Raw genomic sequence first — 17,056 nt, forward strand, 5'->3', positions numbered from 1 at the left:
ACGACTTATCCGCCTCTTGCATTCCCCTCAGGACAGTAGAAACTAACTTCCCTTCTGGCAAGTTGACTAACAAGGCTAAGCAGGCCGTCTTGAGCCTTCCACATATTGTTGTAACTTCTGCTTATCTTGCTGCATCTGCCAAATCTAGCGACACTCGAGCTGTTTGCGAACTCCGATGGTCAGTCTTTCGTTAATTACAAGCTCCCTCAATCACCGCAAGGAAAATCCCTCTGCCATGGCTCTGGATACGAGGGTCCTCAAGTCCCCCCCCCCCCCCCCCCCCCGCTAACGAATACAATAGCGACAAAACTACTCGATGCGAAGCACCAAAGACATCACCTTCCTTCGTATCCATGTGTGACTGTCCAGCATCTGTGATTATCCTTACAAGAGATGTCCACTCCTCTTTCAGTGAACCGCCAACTGTGGTATTCCTTATCGCAGTATATGCATCATGATTCATCATTCCTCTGTATTTCCGTATCCCCTTTTCTTTCACACTGATTATTTCGGAGAATTCTCTTTACCTTCAGTCATCATATTTCTAAATTGTGATCGAAGTCTATATCTGCCTCCAGGTAGGCTGTACCATAGAATGTGGTATCTAGTTTCGGAATTTTTGTCTGATGGCGATGTAGTTACACATACAAATTCATCTTAAGGGCAGACGTAGACCAAACTGCATACTGATATTTAAACTTCGATATCTCCTACAACATTACAGTTATAAATTTAAAACTTGACACTATTGCGTAGTACATAATGAACTATAGTCTCTGCAGTTTTTGTTTGATCATGTTCATAGAATTTCATTTTATAAGGATTTGAATTTTTAATTACCAATGTACATATAATGTACCTTTTCTCATAAACTATTCAAGCATTAAAGCTGAAACTTTATAGTATACTTATTCATTAAAGGCTATTAAAAATGTAAAACAGAATTTTGTTTCAGCTCATAGTTACTTTTAAATTTATTTTTCAGTTTTGTGTTACCCATGACTGGTCTATTTTTCTCAAATTTTAAAGGATAACATTTCTCAGAGAAACAATAACGAAAAATTGGTGCACAGGATTATTCAGTGAGTACTTCTTAACAACTCTGCCAAATTTCAGGATGTTAGCTCTTATAGTTCCTGAGAAAATGTACATTAAATACAAAAAAAATCACTTTATGGGAAATCTCATTTGAAGTTTATATTTCAATTTTTAAGAATATTGCCATACTTCTACGCACTAATGCTGTCCATATCCATAATCTTCATTCTCTTCCTTGTATTGCTGAGGTATTCTCCCTCCGTTTCCTTTGCCTAGTCATCTTTCGGATGTTTTCCTCTGCTGCCTGGGCTTTGTCAAGTCGCATCTCATCGATGCTTCGGAGTGAATGCACCTGGATGGAAGCCTAATCTCTGCAGGCACTTAATCCTGCCAACATTTCCACTGTTGAACACTAGACAGGCATCACACGCAGCTATCTTCACAGCATTTTAGGACACAAACACTGTTTTGGGACAACACATTCATATAAGGTGATTGTAGCTCTCATCTGAATTTTGTGTTTTCCCATGTACACATTTTTTCAGCAGTTCAGGATTGGATAGATATCTGAAAGTTGGCTTTATAACATTTAAAACAGCAAGTGGCAAACCATGTTTATGGGTGTATGGCTATCCACTGGCTTCTGCCTGAAGATATTTGCACCACGAAATGTCACAGAGGTAGTGTTGAGGAGTCTGATCTGTGGAAAGTTTGTGGAAGAATATTGCCCACACTGCTTGCTGCATTGTTTTCACACTGTGTACATTGTCCCTGATGGCTTTCCCATAATATATTGTAATGTGTGAGTTTCTTTGTCTGTCAATCTGTTAACACCTCCCAGTGGCTTTCCATCTTCTAATTTTTTGCCCTTCATTTTTTTCTTCAGTCTGAGAAGTCTGCCACCCATTCGCTTTTGAACATGTCCCACACATTCAAGGTTTTCAATTTTAATTTGTGAACCATAAGGATTCCTCTCTAAAACAGTCTTAAAAGCAATAGAATCTCCATCACCTAGGTACTTCACATACCTAACTCCATAGTGTTCTCCTGACCTTTGGAATATTAGTTTCATCCCAGCTGCCTCCATCTCACCACTTGACCCCTGATAATTCTTACAGCAGACTTTCTTGTGTATCTCCTGACACCTTCCTTCTTCACTGCTGTCATAATTCTTTTTGGTGTCACAATAAGAGCAATACTTGCTCATTACTTGGAAGTCCAAGATTTTTCCTGATGACAGGTGACACACCATGAAGCGATGTATGGGCCGTTTTCATCCACGTTCCATCACAGGAGTCACACAGATCTGTCTTCATATCACAATTACCTTCTGTCCCCTCACTGTTAACGTCTACAGCTTCCTCAACAGCCGCTTGCATGTTTTCCTTGCACTCAACCTCAAGAGCTCTGAGGAATGTTTGTTGTACTCAGTGAATCTAGCTACTGGTGGAGGCATATTCATCAAGCCACAAAACAAATTCGTGTCTTCTCTTCCTACACCCAAGCATCTCATGGCATAACACAATCTTGTATTACCTTCATACGTTTTCCTATGGAGAGCAGAAGCCTTGAATTGAGCATCATATTTGCAGACGTCACAGAAAAGATGTATATTACTTACAATGCCAATTCTGGCATTGTCATCATACAGTCTGAGGCCCTTGGACCCACAATTACCACATGCACATAAAACATTAATCATATGGGCAAAAATTTATAAGTCAATTAACCTAAATCCACTACAAAATTCGTCTTTAGCACTGTACACTGCATCATTAATTCCTTCACTGATTTTCTTCTTCGACGAGCTTGGCGATTTCATCGAAAACTGTTCTTCAGACACACAAGAACATTTACAATATTCTTATTTAAACATTATGTGCTCCTTACACGTGAAATTCGACACTTTCTCACTCTTTTGAATACACGGCCACTGTTACGAACCATTTTAAGCAAAAAAAGCTAATAAATTGCCAAACAACAAACTGTAACACGCACTATTAAAAAACAAATCATGTAAATAACCAAAGGAACAGGCATGTATAATCTTTGTCACAGCCTTCTAAATACGTCTGCTGTTCGTTTCGGTTGCGTGACCGAAAAAGACAAAAAAAATATATTTAGTATCAAGAAGGAGTGTAGCACAGCACAGATAAAGGATACGTGGCAAGCGCAGACGGTCGAAGAAAAATTTTTTAAAAATAGTTCTAGGCAGATTTCGATTACGAAACTTTCAGATGTCATTCTTAAAATATCAACCTAAAAACTACATAATAAAAAAATCGAAATTTTTCACTATTTTGCCCTACGTCTTCTCTTAAGGAACATATAGTCGCGTCCCTCCGTGCGTCCCTCCGTGTATTGTTCAGAGAAAAATCAAAAACGTTGTAAAACACATTGATAAACAGAAGAGTCTGTGGGACGCCAATGGAGGATGTTGTAAGCCAATAAATTTCAGATCATACAAAATTCTGTCACAAGCAATGAACAAATTGTCAAGTTGTATCCAAATCGAAATGCAAGTCTACAGGAAGTTAATCAACAGGAAACTGTAATGATGGGTATGAAGTGCATTACGTAAGTATGTAGTTTCTTGTTAGCAGTACGCCCTTGTTTAATGCGACAGAGAAAACAAAGCGTTCGTCCATCTGCAGCCGTGGGAATCGTGGAATACTCCTGTAATCCAAGATACAGGGAGACTATTGTGTGTGAGACACCTGTAGATCAACTATCAATTTGGTCATTTCGTACGTACAGGAACGTACACGACGCCTTCATCGTGCTCTGGGGAAACAGATTGTAGTGTAGAGCTTTCAGCGAGTGGCGGGATCAGAGTTAAGAGGAAACGATTGCAGGAAACGACCTAGAGCATTATGAATTAGAAGACGAATTTCAGATTCACCCACCTACGTTGCTCCTCTTGGTGGCCTCTGCGACGCATGCATCTCAGTGACTACACTCTGAACCCTCTCGAGATCACTAATCGATTCCGCCTTCATGTAGCTGACCGCTGATGGAATATTCTCGTCTCTACTTGACGGAGATACAGAATTCATCATGCTTTTAATCGATTCATATGGTAGAGAATCCGAACGAGCAACACAGGAGGCTACCTCGGTAACGTGACATGCGCTACGATCAAAGATGGGAGCAGATGGAGAGGACTGGTAACTGTCACCGAGGCTAAATGAGAAGGGAGCTGTCTTGGTGCAGTCGCCCCCACGCAGGGACAGCAGGGCGAGTAACGGTCGTGGTCGTAGTCCATGCAACTATTCAGTCTATAGTGGTAAACCTCCTTCGACGCCTGGTGTCGGTTGACTCTCCAGTGTTTTAAAAGTTCTGAGCAACGGCTCAACTTCAGAATGTGACGCTGGATGGAAATGAGCGGTCAGATGACGACCCCTTACTATCAAAACTGGTGGAATTTAGATGTTACGTGTTGAGAACCACTGTCGGATACCATCGTACGTGGGGCACCGTCTGCTAGGAAGATACTGGGCAGGGCCTGGCTCGCACCAGCAGTGGCTGAGGATGGCACAGGCAATTCACTGGTGCAGAAATATCCACATGCACCCGCTCTTGCTTGGGCCGTGGCAAAAAACGCTGCTCTGGGTCAGAATGACTCTGTGCGCATGTGATGCGTCACAGGACCGTTCTTTCTATTTTCACGCCATAGTTTGTATTTTTCGTTCTTGAGTTATCAGTATTTTGACTGATTAGATTCGACCCACCACGAATTCGTCGCCTGCGCTATCCTCTTCATTTCAGTGTGGCACTTGCACCTTACGTCCTCAAACGTATTCCAATTTTAGTCGCCCCTACAGCTTTTACCAACTCCTAATACCATGGATGTTATCCCATTCTTGTTATCAATGTTTTCCATATTCTCTTTCTTCGTCGATTCTGCGGAGAACTCTTTTATTCTTCAACCAATCAGTCCGCCTTATTTTCAACATTCTTCTGTAGGACCACACCTCACGCTTCGATTCTCCTCTCTCCACTTCAAGATTTGTCCATGTTTCACTACTATACAATGCTGTGCTTCCGACGTACATTCTCAGAAACTTGCAAATTCCTTAATTTCCTCTGCTTTGTAGTCAACAAGTTTCGTGTTAAAGTTGTCGTTAACCCATTTCTGCTACTCCTCCCTACTTTCGTCATTCTGAGATTTATTCTTAATCGCTAATTCAATAATTAAAGTGAAAGCGGAACTACTTGAAATGATACAGATGTTACGACTGGTATCTGCAGCTCACAATGCGCCCCTTCTCTCCCTCCCACATTTCTCTTCGCCTTATCCATTTCAGCCTTTTTTCTCTTGACACCCCATACTCTACCGCTGAAACTTGGTCTTCCGAAAGTTCAAATATCCAACACCCTACATGTCACCACAAGAACAAAGCTAAAGCCTCAAATAAAAAAAAAAGAGAATTTATAAATTTTTAGCAACCTGCGTTACAATACACAAAACAAAAACGCCACGAACTTATGCATAAAATTCTTTGTTTCAGTTTTTGGGAATTCATGCCCATCTTAGATGGCTAACACTTCCAATTACATCATTGTTTTCAGTGGCAGCATGTTATCAGTTCCTACCCAGCATGAAATATTTCAATATTTAGTTCCAGTTTCGATGGTAAAAACATGATAATAAGTATGCATTTATTTATGTTATATGTGCAAGGTGAAATAGACTTATACAACCCTATTTCACCAGTGGAACACTTCGAGTTTTGTTTATTTCGAGATACTGAGGATTTAAACATTACTCTGAGATACCTGAAATATTTTAGTTCATTGCTTCTTGCAGGGGATTACCGTTTCTTTCTAATGTGATCACTCAGTCATGATTAAGCCTCAACATCTCGAAATGAACTAGCCTGGAGACGTTCGACATGTGAAATAAGGTCTTCATGGGTTCCAGTGGATGGGGGCTTCATATTCCCACGGCACTTGTATCCTTCCTGGACAATGTACGAGGTGTTGCATTGTAAACAGCACAAATATTTAAGAAAGCCGCTGTGGGACGAAAAACGCACTTAAGATTATTTGGCATGCCAGTCTGGGTTTACATATATGTTTTACACTCGTGTTTTTATTTAAAAAGCAAAGAGCGTCCACTAAGCATACACATTATTGATTTTTTACTGAAGGAAGGAGCAACACGTAAAAAACACAAAACGTTTTATGCGAAGAATCCTTCCAGTAAAAGCTTTCTCTGTTTCTAATGTGTCGTATCTCCAACATATATCCTTTTCTTACTTTAGATCTGTAGACAATAAGAAATCTTTGCTTAGTGGTCACATGAGTGAAAATCACACGCGTGAGGCCCAGAATAAATTGGCGACTATTTTGATGTGTGTTTAAAATACGTGAACTGTTTTACAATGCAACGCCTGCTAAATTAACGATATAGCGATCATGGTAAGACGAAGCGCCGTCCACAGATCTGTTTCACCTCGTATCTGTTAAATGCAGGCATGTTAGTACGACTTTACCATCGACAAAAAATTAATGTGGTACTAAATATTCAAATATTCTTCCGCAGTGCTGAAGCTGGTGACATGCAGCTCCTGAAAACAATGCAATTGAAAACTTTAGCCATGTGAAGATGGGCTTGAATTACCTAAATGGGTTATGGTTCTAAAATATTAGCATGAGCCGTGGCGGCTCATATTGATAGTGCCACTCTGGTGGTTTATCTTACCTGCCACGGTCAGGGCGGTAAGCAGTGCCCTCTGGAGCCTACGCGAGGAGTAACGCGGCGTGGTCCTGGGGAGGGTGAGGGGGTGGGGGGTGCTCCGGGACGTGGTGGAAGACGGTTGTCAGGTTGACACGCAGCGAGTGTGGGACCGGATCTATCGCAGGGAGATGTACAAGTTGGCGGGAAGCGGGCGTCCTGTAATTTGTGTGAAGGAGTAACGACTTTTGCATTGGATGTCCCAGTGGTTCCCGAGAGTTGCGGTGGCTGCTTTCGGAGAAGAGAATTGGTAAGAGCTTGTGTCTACGCTCTTTTCCGTACGATGTTGCTGCCAGCCGTTATAAACGGGTGAAAATCAGGCGCTTGTATTGACCATACGGGAACTGGTGATGTACAATTACATTTGTGATTGAGTCTCACTTGTACTGTGACAATTTAGAGGCGAAAACTGTGGTGGTTTCATTAGGTCTGGTTCTTTGCTGTGCAACTAAGGGAGTCAGTTATTTGGGGTAACTGAGGGAGCACCATTATGTTGGTCTAAGTGATACGTTCTCCACGTTTTGTCTATGGCTTTGCGAATCGAAAGCGTGGGGGAGTACACATGTGAGTAATTTGCTATTGTATTGATGGTTATGTTGTAAAGACTGTTCTCTAGTGTGTTAAATCACGCGCTGATTTGTAGCCAATCTAAGCAGAAGTTACCATTGCTACTTGCTTACGTTCTACTGTCCTTATGATTGACGTTGTTTGTCTTTTGATTGTGGGTGTGCTCACATTTTTAAAAAAATTAAAATTGCGGCTACTACTCATAAGGGTTGTCTAGTGAGGAAATTGCTTAAGCTTTTATCATATGCTGGTCTGTTTGCCTATCACATTGGCTTCTATGCAGTAACTGAAGGAATGTGTATGGTGGTTCAAGATTGTGGGCTGACTAGTATTCGAACCTGTTTCGAGGTTAAGGGCGAAATCACCATCTCGCAAACCCGCACTCTGCGCGTGGTTAAATGTTGCGCTATTGGGGAGCTGGCTCTCTGTTCTTGGATTTTGTAAGGATACATGATGAGTGCATCGCTAAATTCCAGGGTGTCGGTGCCGTCGTAGGACCAGACGTGTGATGTATGTTATGTTGAAAGGGAATTAACTGTACCAAACTTAAGAGAGCTTTCAGTAAGTTTTAGGTCTGTACCCGTAGTCTAGGGGTAGCGTCCTTGATTCATAATCAAAACGTCTTCGGTCCCGGGTTCGATACCCGCCACTGCCTAAACTTTGATAAATAATCGGCATTGGCGGCCGAAGACTTCCGGCATAAGAAGTCAGCCTCATTCTGCCAACGGCCTTGTCAAAGAGGGCGGAGGAGCGGATAGAGAGGTTCAGGGCACTCTCGTGTCCTAGAGGTGGGAAATTGCCCCTAAAGGCGGAAGAATCAGCAATGATCAACGACATGAGGATGCAGAAGGCAATGGAAACCACTGCATTAAAGACACATAACGTGTATCCACAGGACATGTGGCCTGTAATTGAAGAAGTGTCATGATGATCTCTCCATTGGCAAAATATTCCGGAATAGTCCCCCATTCGGATCTCCGGGAGGGGACTGCCAAGGGGGAAGTTACCATGAGAAAAAGATTGAATAATCAACGAAAGGATAACGTTCTACGAGCCGGGGCGTGGAATGTCAGAAGCTTGAACGCGGTAGGGAAACTAGAAAATCTGAAAAGGGAAATGCAAAGGCTCAATCTAGATATAGTAGGGTTCAGTGAAGTGAGATGGAAGGAAGACAAGGATTTCTGGTCAGATGAGTATCGGGTAATATCAACAGCAGCAGAAAATGGTATAACAGGTGTACGATTCGTTATGAATAGGAAGGTAGGGCAGAGGGTGTGTTACTGTGAACAGTTCAGTGACTGGGTTGTTCTAATCAGAATCGACAGCAGACAAACACCGACAACGATAGTTCAGGTATACATGCCGACGTCGCAAGCTGAAGATGAACAGATAGAGAAAGTGTATGAGGATATTGAAAGGGTAATGCAGTATGTAAAGGGGGACGAAAATCTAATAGTCATGGGCGACTGGAATGCAGTTGTAGGGAAGGAGTAGAAGAAAAGGTTACAGGATAATATGGGCTTGGGACAAGGAATGAAAGAGGAAAAAGGCTAATTGAGTTCTGTAACAAGATTCAGCTAGTAATAGCGAATACTCTGTTCAAGAATCACAAGTGGAGGAGGTATACTTGGAAAAGGCCGGGAGATACGGGAATATTTCAATTAGATTACATCATGATCGGACAGAGATTCCGAAATCAGATACTGGATTGTAAGGCGTACCCAGGAGCAGATATAGACTCAGATCACAATATAGTAGACTGAAGTTCAAGACATTAGTTAGGAAGAATCAATACGCAAAGAAGTGGGATACGGAAGTACTAAGGAATGACGAGATACGTTTGAAGTTCTCTAACGCTATAGATACAGCAATAAGGAATAGCGCAGTAGGCAGTACAGTTGAAGAGGAATGGACATCTCTAAAAAGGGCCATCACAGAAGTTGGGAAGGAAAACATAGGTACAAAGAAGGTAGCTTCGAAGAAACCATGGGTAGCAGAAGAAATACTTCAGTTGATTGATGAAAGGAGGAAGTACAAACATGTTCCGGGAAAATCAGGAATACAGAAATACAAGTCCCTGAGGAATGTAATAAACAGGAAGTGCAGGGAAGCTAAGACGAAATGGCTGCAGGAAAAATGTGAAGACATCGAAAAAGATATGATTTTCGGAAGGACAGACTCAGCATACAGGAAAGTCAAAACAACCTTTGGTGACATTAAAAGCAACGGTGGTAACATTAAGAGTGCAACGGGAATTCCACTGTTAAATGCATAGGAGAGAGCAGAGTTGAAAGAATACACTGAAAGCCTCTATGAGGGTGAAGATTTGTCTGATGTGATAGAAGAAGAAACAGGAGTCGATTTAGAAGAGATAGGGGATCCAGTATTAGAATCGGAATTTAAAAGAGCTTTGGAGGACTTACGGTCAAATAAGGCAGAAGGGATAGATAACATTCCATCAGAATTTCTAAAATCATTGGGGGAAGTGGCAACAAAACGACTATTCACGTTGGTGTGTAGAATATATGAGTCTGGCGATATACCATCTGACTTTCCGAAAAGCATCACCCACACAATTCCGAAGACGGCAAGAGCTGACAAGAGCGAGAATTATCGAACAATCAGCTTAACAGCTCTAGCATCGAAGCTGCATACAAGAATAATATACAGAAGAATGGAAAAGAAAATTGAGAATGCGCTAGGTGACGATCAGTTTGGCTTTAGGAAAAGTAAAGGGACGAGAGTGGCAATTCTGACCTTACGGCTAATAATGGAAGCAAGGCTAAAGAAAAATCAAGACACTTTCATAGGATTTGTCGACCTGGAAAAAGCGTGACAATATAAAATGGTGCAAGCTATTCGAGATTCTGAAAAAAGTAGGGGTAAGCTATAGGGAGAGGCGGGTCATATACAATATGTACAACAACCAAGAGGGAATAATAAGAGTGGACGATCAAGAACGAAGTGCTCGTATTAAGAAGGGTGTAAGACAAGGCTGTAGCTTTTCGCCCCTACTCTTCAATCTGTACATCGAGGAGGCAATGATGGAAATAAAAGAAAGGTTCAAGAGTGGAATTAAAATACAAGGTGAAAGGATATCAATGATACGATTCGCTGATGACATTGCTATCCTGAGTGAAAGTGAAGAAGAATTAAATGATCTGCTGAACGGAATGAACAGTCTAATGAGTACACAGTATGGTTTGAGAGTAGATCGGAGAAAGACGAAGGTAATGAGAAGTAGTAGAAATGAGAACAGCGAGAAACTTAACATCAGGATTGACGGTCACGAAGTCAATGAAGATAAGGAATTCTGCTACCTAGGCAGTAAAATAACCAATGAGGGACGGAGCAAGGAGGACATCAAACGCAGAATCGCTATGGCAAAAAAGGCATTTCTGGCCAAGAGAAGTCTACTAATATCAAATACCGGCCTTAATTTGAGGAAGAAATTTCTGAGGATGTACGTCTGGAGTACAGCATTGTATGGTAGTGAAACATGGACTGTGGGAAAACCGGAACAGAAGAGAATCGAAGCATTTGAGATGTGGTGCTATAGACGAATGTTGAAAATTAGGTGGACTGATAAGGTAAGGAATGAGGAGGTTCTACGCAGAATCGGAGAGGAAAGGAATATGTGGAAAACACTAAAAAGGAGAAGGGACAGGATGATAGGACATCTGCTCAGACATGAGGGAATGACTTCCATGATACTAGAGGGAGCTGTAGAGGGCAAAAACTGTAGAGGAAGACAGAGATTGGAATACGTTAAGCAAATAATTGAGGACGTAGGTTGCAAGTGCTACTCTGGGATGAAGAGGTTAGCACAGGAAAGGAATTTGTGGCGGGCCGCATCAAACCAGTCAGTAGACTGATGACCAAAAAAAAAAAACCATGTAATGATGTTGATATTTTGTCGATTGCGGCAATAACTTCCTGTGTGGGGAGATCCTCTGAGGGACTTGTATTGTACTGTTGCAGTGCAGTCCATCTGAAACACGTTGCTTAAAACTTGGGACTGCAGCTCTCTGATGTAATATATTACTGTTCCATCTTAAATGTCTTGGATGTAATATAGTTGTTGAGGATTATGTAATTAATTTTGATCGCTAGTTCCTTAAGGGAAGTATTTCGTTTGAAAATATGTGCTCGGTCAGAGCCGATTTAAGTATGATTTTAACTCATCATTCAAATCTTCTAGTCTTGCTTTCTTAAAAGGCTTTCAGTTAAATGATTGCTATTTGCCTGTTTAAATGGTTCAAATGGCTCTGAGCACTATGGGACTCAACGGCTGTGGTCATCAGTCCCCTAGAACTTAGAACTACTTAAACCTAACTAACCTAAGGACATCACACACACCCATGCCCGAGGCAGGATTCGAACCTGCGACCGTAGCAGCAGCGCGGCTCCGGACTGGAGCGCCTAGAACCGCACGGCCACCGCGGCCGCCTGCCTGTTTAAATGTTTGAGCGACTTAAAGGAAAAGAATATTACTTTGTAATTCGTACTGATTGTTCCTTTTGGGTAATACCTGACTTATGTGTTCAATAAATGAGTGTCTAGTCAATGGCTCAAATGGCTCTGAGCACTATGGGACTCAACTGCTGAGGTCATTAGTCCCCTAGAACTTAGAACTAGTTAAACCTAACTAACCTAAGGACATCACACACATCCATGCCCGAGGCAGGATTCGAACCTGCGACCGTAGCGGTCTCGCGGTTCCAGACGGCAGCGCCAGAACCGCGCGGCCACTTCGGCCGGCTCTAGTCAATGGTGATGCACTGTTCTATTGCTAGCCTACCCCTTCCATTCCACAGCCTATTGAGCTGCTTTGTGTCGAAATTGTGTTCACAATACCCCTCTGACCTGACACTTCAAACCATTTTAAAAGAATTCGTGGGTGGTTGCGTTATTCATCAACACAAATTTAATATATGATCTGCTAGTAATAGCAAAGCCTTCTAGATACATTTTTTCGAAAGAGAACACCATGCAGTATCAACAGTGGCGAGACCTTTACTAATGCGTCGTATGACGAGAGGAACAATGAAGTATATTACCTACTATTACTGACAGAATTTACCCGAAATAAAGAAGCTGAAGCGTAAGCTGTTGGTGTTTTTGTTTGGAGTGTTGTAACGCTACAAATATGTGGACTGTCATTTTCCTATTTGAGGTTCTAGCTTTGTTCTTGCGATGACAAAGAGCATGTTGCATATTTGAATATTAGGAGAACCAAGTTTACGTGGTAGCGCACGGAGCGTCAAGAGGAAAAAGTGTAATACAGATAGGGCAGTGAGAAGAGAGGAGTGGGGTAGGGGGGACAGGTTGTGGAATGGGGTGTTTTAAGCTGTGGATACTGCTCCTAAGTTTTGTGGCATTTCAAGTAGTTTCACTTTCACTTAGCATTATTGAATTCATGGTTAATAGTAAACCACAGTAAGATGAAAGTAAAAGGGAATAGCAGAAATGAGTTAACGACAAACTTAACACGAACTTGACCGCGAATAGAAGAATTTAAGGAATTTGCAAGCTTATGAGAATGAACGTCGGGAGCACAGCATTGTATGGTAGTGAATCATGGATTGCTGGAATTTCCGAAAAGAAGAGAAGCTATTTGTTTTAGTTGAGGTGCTATAGAAGGACGATGGAAACTGGGTGGACTGATAAGGTAAGGAAGGAGGAAGTTTTCCGCAGAACAGGCAAGGAAAGGAACGTATAGAAAACACTGATGAGAAGAAGGGGCAACATGACTGGACATGTACTACATCTGGGGATAGCATCTATGATATTAGAAGGAGGTGTAGAGGAAATAAACTTTAGGGGAAGACAGAAACTATAATACACTTAAAAAGTAATCAGCGTCTGTATCTACATACATACTTCGCAAGCCACCCTACGGCTCTTGGCGGAGAGTACCACGTACTACTACTATCGGTCATTTCTTTCCTGTTCCTCTCGCAAATGGAGCGAAGGAAAAACGACTGTCTGAAAGCCTCCGTACAGGCACTAATTTCTCGCATGTTTACTTCGTAATTCTTACCCGAAAAGAACGCTTGCGACACCAGAATCGATCTGTAGCTTGCCTCAATGCCGATTCTCTAAGTTTAAGCAATAGTGCCTCTCGAAAAGACCGTTGTCTTTCCTCCAGGGATTTCCATTTCAGTTCGCGAAGCATTTTCATAATACTTGCGTGCTTAACGAGTCTACCGGGGTTACGAATCTACCAGCATGCCTTGAAATGTTTCGATGCCTTCCCTTAATCCGAACTGGTGGGCACCCCAAACACTCGAACAGTACCCAAGGCTGGATCGCACTAGCGTTCCATACGCAGTCCCTTTTGTGGATGAGCTATGCGTTCCCGAAGTTCACCCAACAAAACGACGTCGAGCTTTCGTCTTCTCTACAGCCAACCTAAAGTGCTCGTTCCATATCATATCGCTTTGCGACATTACACCCAGATATTTGATCGACGTGACTTTATCAAGCACCACTTTACTAATGCTGCATTCGAACAAAAAATGGATTGTTTTCCTAGTTATCCCCGTTATCTTCTATTTTTCTGTTGTAAGCAGAGAGGTAACAACTGACACACATGCTTGAAATTGTATGAGGTTTAACCCCAAAACAAGTGCAAAAACTTTCCAATAGATGGCGCTAAACAGCAACTCTCCACTGACGTCTCATGAGTTGTAACGAGAGAGTATGTCAGATGTGCCAACAAACATGACATGTTGGCTTTAGCAGAAAATGTCGGTGAAGATTTACTATCAGAAAGGAGAATCCGCTATTGCAGTTTCACGCTGCTATAGCCATAATAAGAGTATTCGATCGGGCAAACGTCCTGTGACAAGTGTCACTGTGAAGGAAATAGTTACGTAGTTCGGAGTCAGGGTTATTTAGGCAATTAGCCACATACTGAACGACCAATCACAAGTGCTCCTTCTGCTCGGACAGTTCAGGAAGAAATGGAGGCTTCAGTGAGCTCATCTCCGCATGGTGAAGTCAGCGTTTATGGAGTCGTACGTCGCACTGGCACTCCACGCACTACTGAATGGAGAGCAAAAAGACGTACCCTCCAACGCTTTCTGAACAAAATCCAGCGTCATTATAAACTGATAGACACCAGTTTTGTGACGCGGAGCGCTTGTGATGTGGGACCTTCAAAACAATGGGGAAGATGTCGATTCTTTGGCTAACGTGTTGTGGACCGACGAAGCCCATTTCACACTCCGAGAGTATGTCAACACCCACAACTGCAGAATGTAGGCTACCGAAAATGTGGAACTGTCGAGGAAACCACGTTTTATAACGAGAAACTAACGGAGTTGAGTTTATTTACCACACCAATCGTGATCGGACCCGTTTTCTTTGAGGAAACGCGGGGTGGTGCTTCTCAGACGGTGACGGGTGCGAAGTACGCCGATATAGTACAGAATCGCATCATCCCTAGCCTAGCTGATAAATACACTCCCAAAAGATGCAGGATGGCACTCCACTCCATACTGCTACACGTGTGAAAGATCTCTTGCGCAGATCGTTTGATGAGGACCGCGTGCTATGCCGCCACTTCCGTGATGCTCGACCTGCCAGGTCCCAAGACCTCAATCCGTGTGATTGTTGGTTTTGGGGTTACCTGAAGACGCAAGTCTGCCGCGATCGTCCGGACTTTTGTATCACCCTGTGCAATTAAATCAAGCTTCCATTCTTCAGACGAACCAGAAATTTTTTATATTCCCACAGTTCCTCAGCAATGACTCCTTCTCGTACACCAAAGCATCATTAGGAAAACAAACGTAAAATGCTGCTCACCTCATCCGTCGGATCATTTATTTCCTATATACACTCCTGGAAATGGAAAAAAGAACACATTGACACCGGTGTGTCAGACCCACCATACTTGCTCCGGACACTGCGAGAGGGCTGTACAAGCAATGATCACACGCACGGCACAGCGGACACACCAGGAACCGCGGTGTTGGCCGTCGAATGGCGCTAGCTGCGCAGCATTTGTGCACCGCCGCCGTCAGTGTCAGCCAGTTTGCCGTGGCATACGGAGCTCCATCGCAGTCTTTAACACTGGTAGCATGCCGCGACAGCGTGGACGTGAACCGTATGTGCAGTTGACGGACTTTGAGCGAGGGCGTATAGTGGGCATGCGGGAGGCCGGGTGGACGTACCGCCGAATTGCTCAACACGTGGGGCGTGAGGTCTCCACAGTACATCGATGTTGTCGCCAGTGGTCGGCGGAAGGTGCACGTGCCCGTCGACCTGGGACCGGACCGCAGCGACGCACGGATGCACGCCAAGACCGTAGGATCCTACGCAGTGCCGTAGGGGACCGCACCGCCACTTCCCAGCAAATTAGGGACACTGTTGCTCCTGGGGTATCGGCGAGGACCATTCGCAACCGTCTCCATGAAGCTGGGCTACGGTCCCGCACACCGTTAGGCCGTCTTCCGCTCACGCCCCAACATCGTGCAGCCCGCCTCCAGTGGTGTCGCGACAGGCGTGAATGGAGGGACGAATGGAGACGTGTCGTCTTTAGCGATGAGAGTCGCTTCTGCCTTGGTGCCAATGATGGTCGTATGCATGTTTGGCGCCGTGCAGGTGAGCGCCACAATCAGGACTGCATACGACCGAGGCACACAGGGCCAACACCCGGCATCATGGTGTGGGGAGCGATCTCCTACACTGGCCGTACATCACTGGTGATCGTCGAGGGGACACTGAATAGTGCACGGTACATCCAAACCGTCATCGAACCCATCGTTCTACCATTCCTAGACCGGCAAGGGAACTTGCTGTTCCAACAGGACAATGCACGTCCGCATGTATCCTGTGCCACCCAACGTGCTCTAGAGGATGTAAGTCAACTACCCTGGCCAGCAAGATCTCCGGATCTGTCCCCCATTGAGCATGTTTCGGACTGGATGAAGCGTCGTCTCACGCGGTCTGCACGTCCAGCACGAACGCTGGTCCAACTGAGGCGCCAGGTGGAAATGGCATGGCAAGCCGTTCCACAGGACTACATCCAGCATCTCTACGATCGTCTCCATGGGAGAATAGCAGCCTGCATTGCTGCGAAAGGTGGATATACACTGTACTAGTGGCGACATTGTGCATGCTCTGTTGCCTGTGTCTATGTGCCTGTGGTTCTGTCAGTGTGATCATGTGATGTATCTGACCCCAGGAATGTGTCAATAAAGTTTCCCCTTCCTGGGACAATGAATTCACGGTGTTCTTATTTCAATTTCCAGGAGTGTAGAATGACAGCTGTCCTGTGACACTTCTCTTGTCAACCCCTAACTACACCGAAAACTGTGATGAATAATCGCCGTCAAGGGCAACGTATTAGGTTCTGTTACTTAAAAAGTCTTCGAGTCACTCAGATATCTGGGAACCTTTGTCAACATTTTGCAGTGGAACGTCAGGTCACACGTTTTCCGGAAATCTAAAAATATGGAATCTGCCTGTTGCTTTCCATCCATGGTTTGTAGGATATCGTGTGAGAAAATAGCAAGCGTGCGATTACTTCTAAATCCGTGTTTTTCTGTTCAGCGGAAATTCATTATATTCGAGGTCAGAAAGTGTTCAAGAATTCTGCAGCAAACCAATGTTAAGGACATTGGTCTGTAATTATGTAGGTCCGTTCTTTTACCTTTGTTTTATTCGTGAGCCTTTTTTTTCAGTCGCTTAGGACTTAGTGCT

This window comes from Schistocerca serialis, chromosome 1 (assembly GCF_023864345.2).
Source record: "Schistocerca serialis cubense isolate TAMUIC-IGC-003099 chromosome 1, iqSchSeri2.2, whole genome shotgun sequence".
Lineage (NCBI taxonomy): Eukaryota > Metazoa > Arthropoda > Insecta > Orthoptera > Acrididae > Schistocerca > Schistocerca serialis.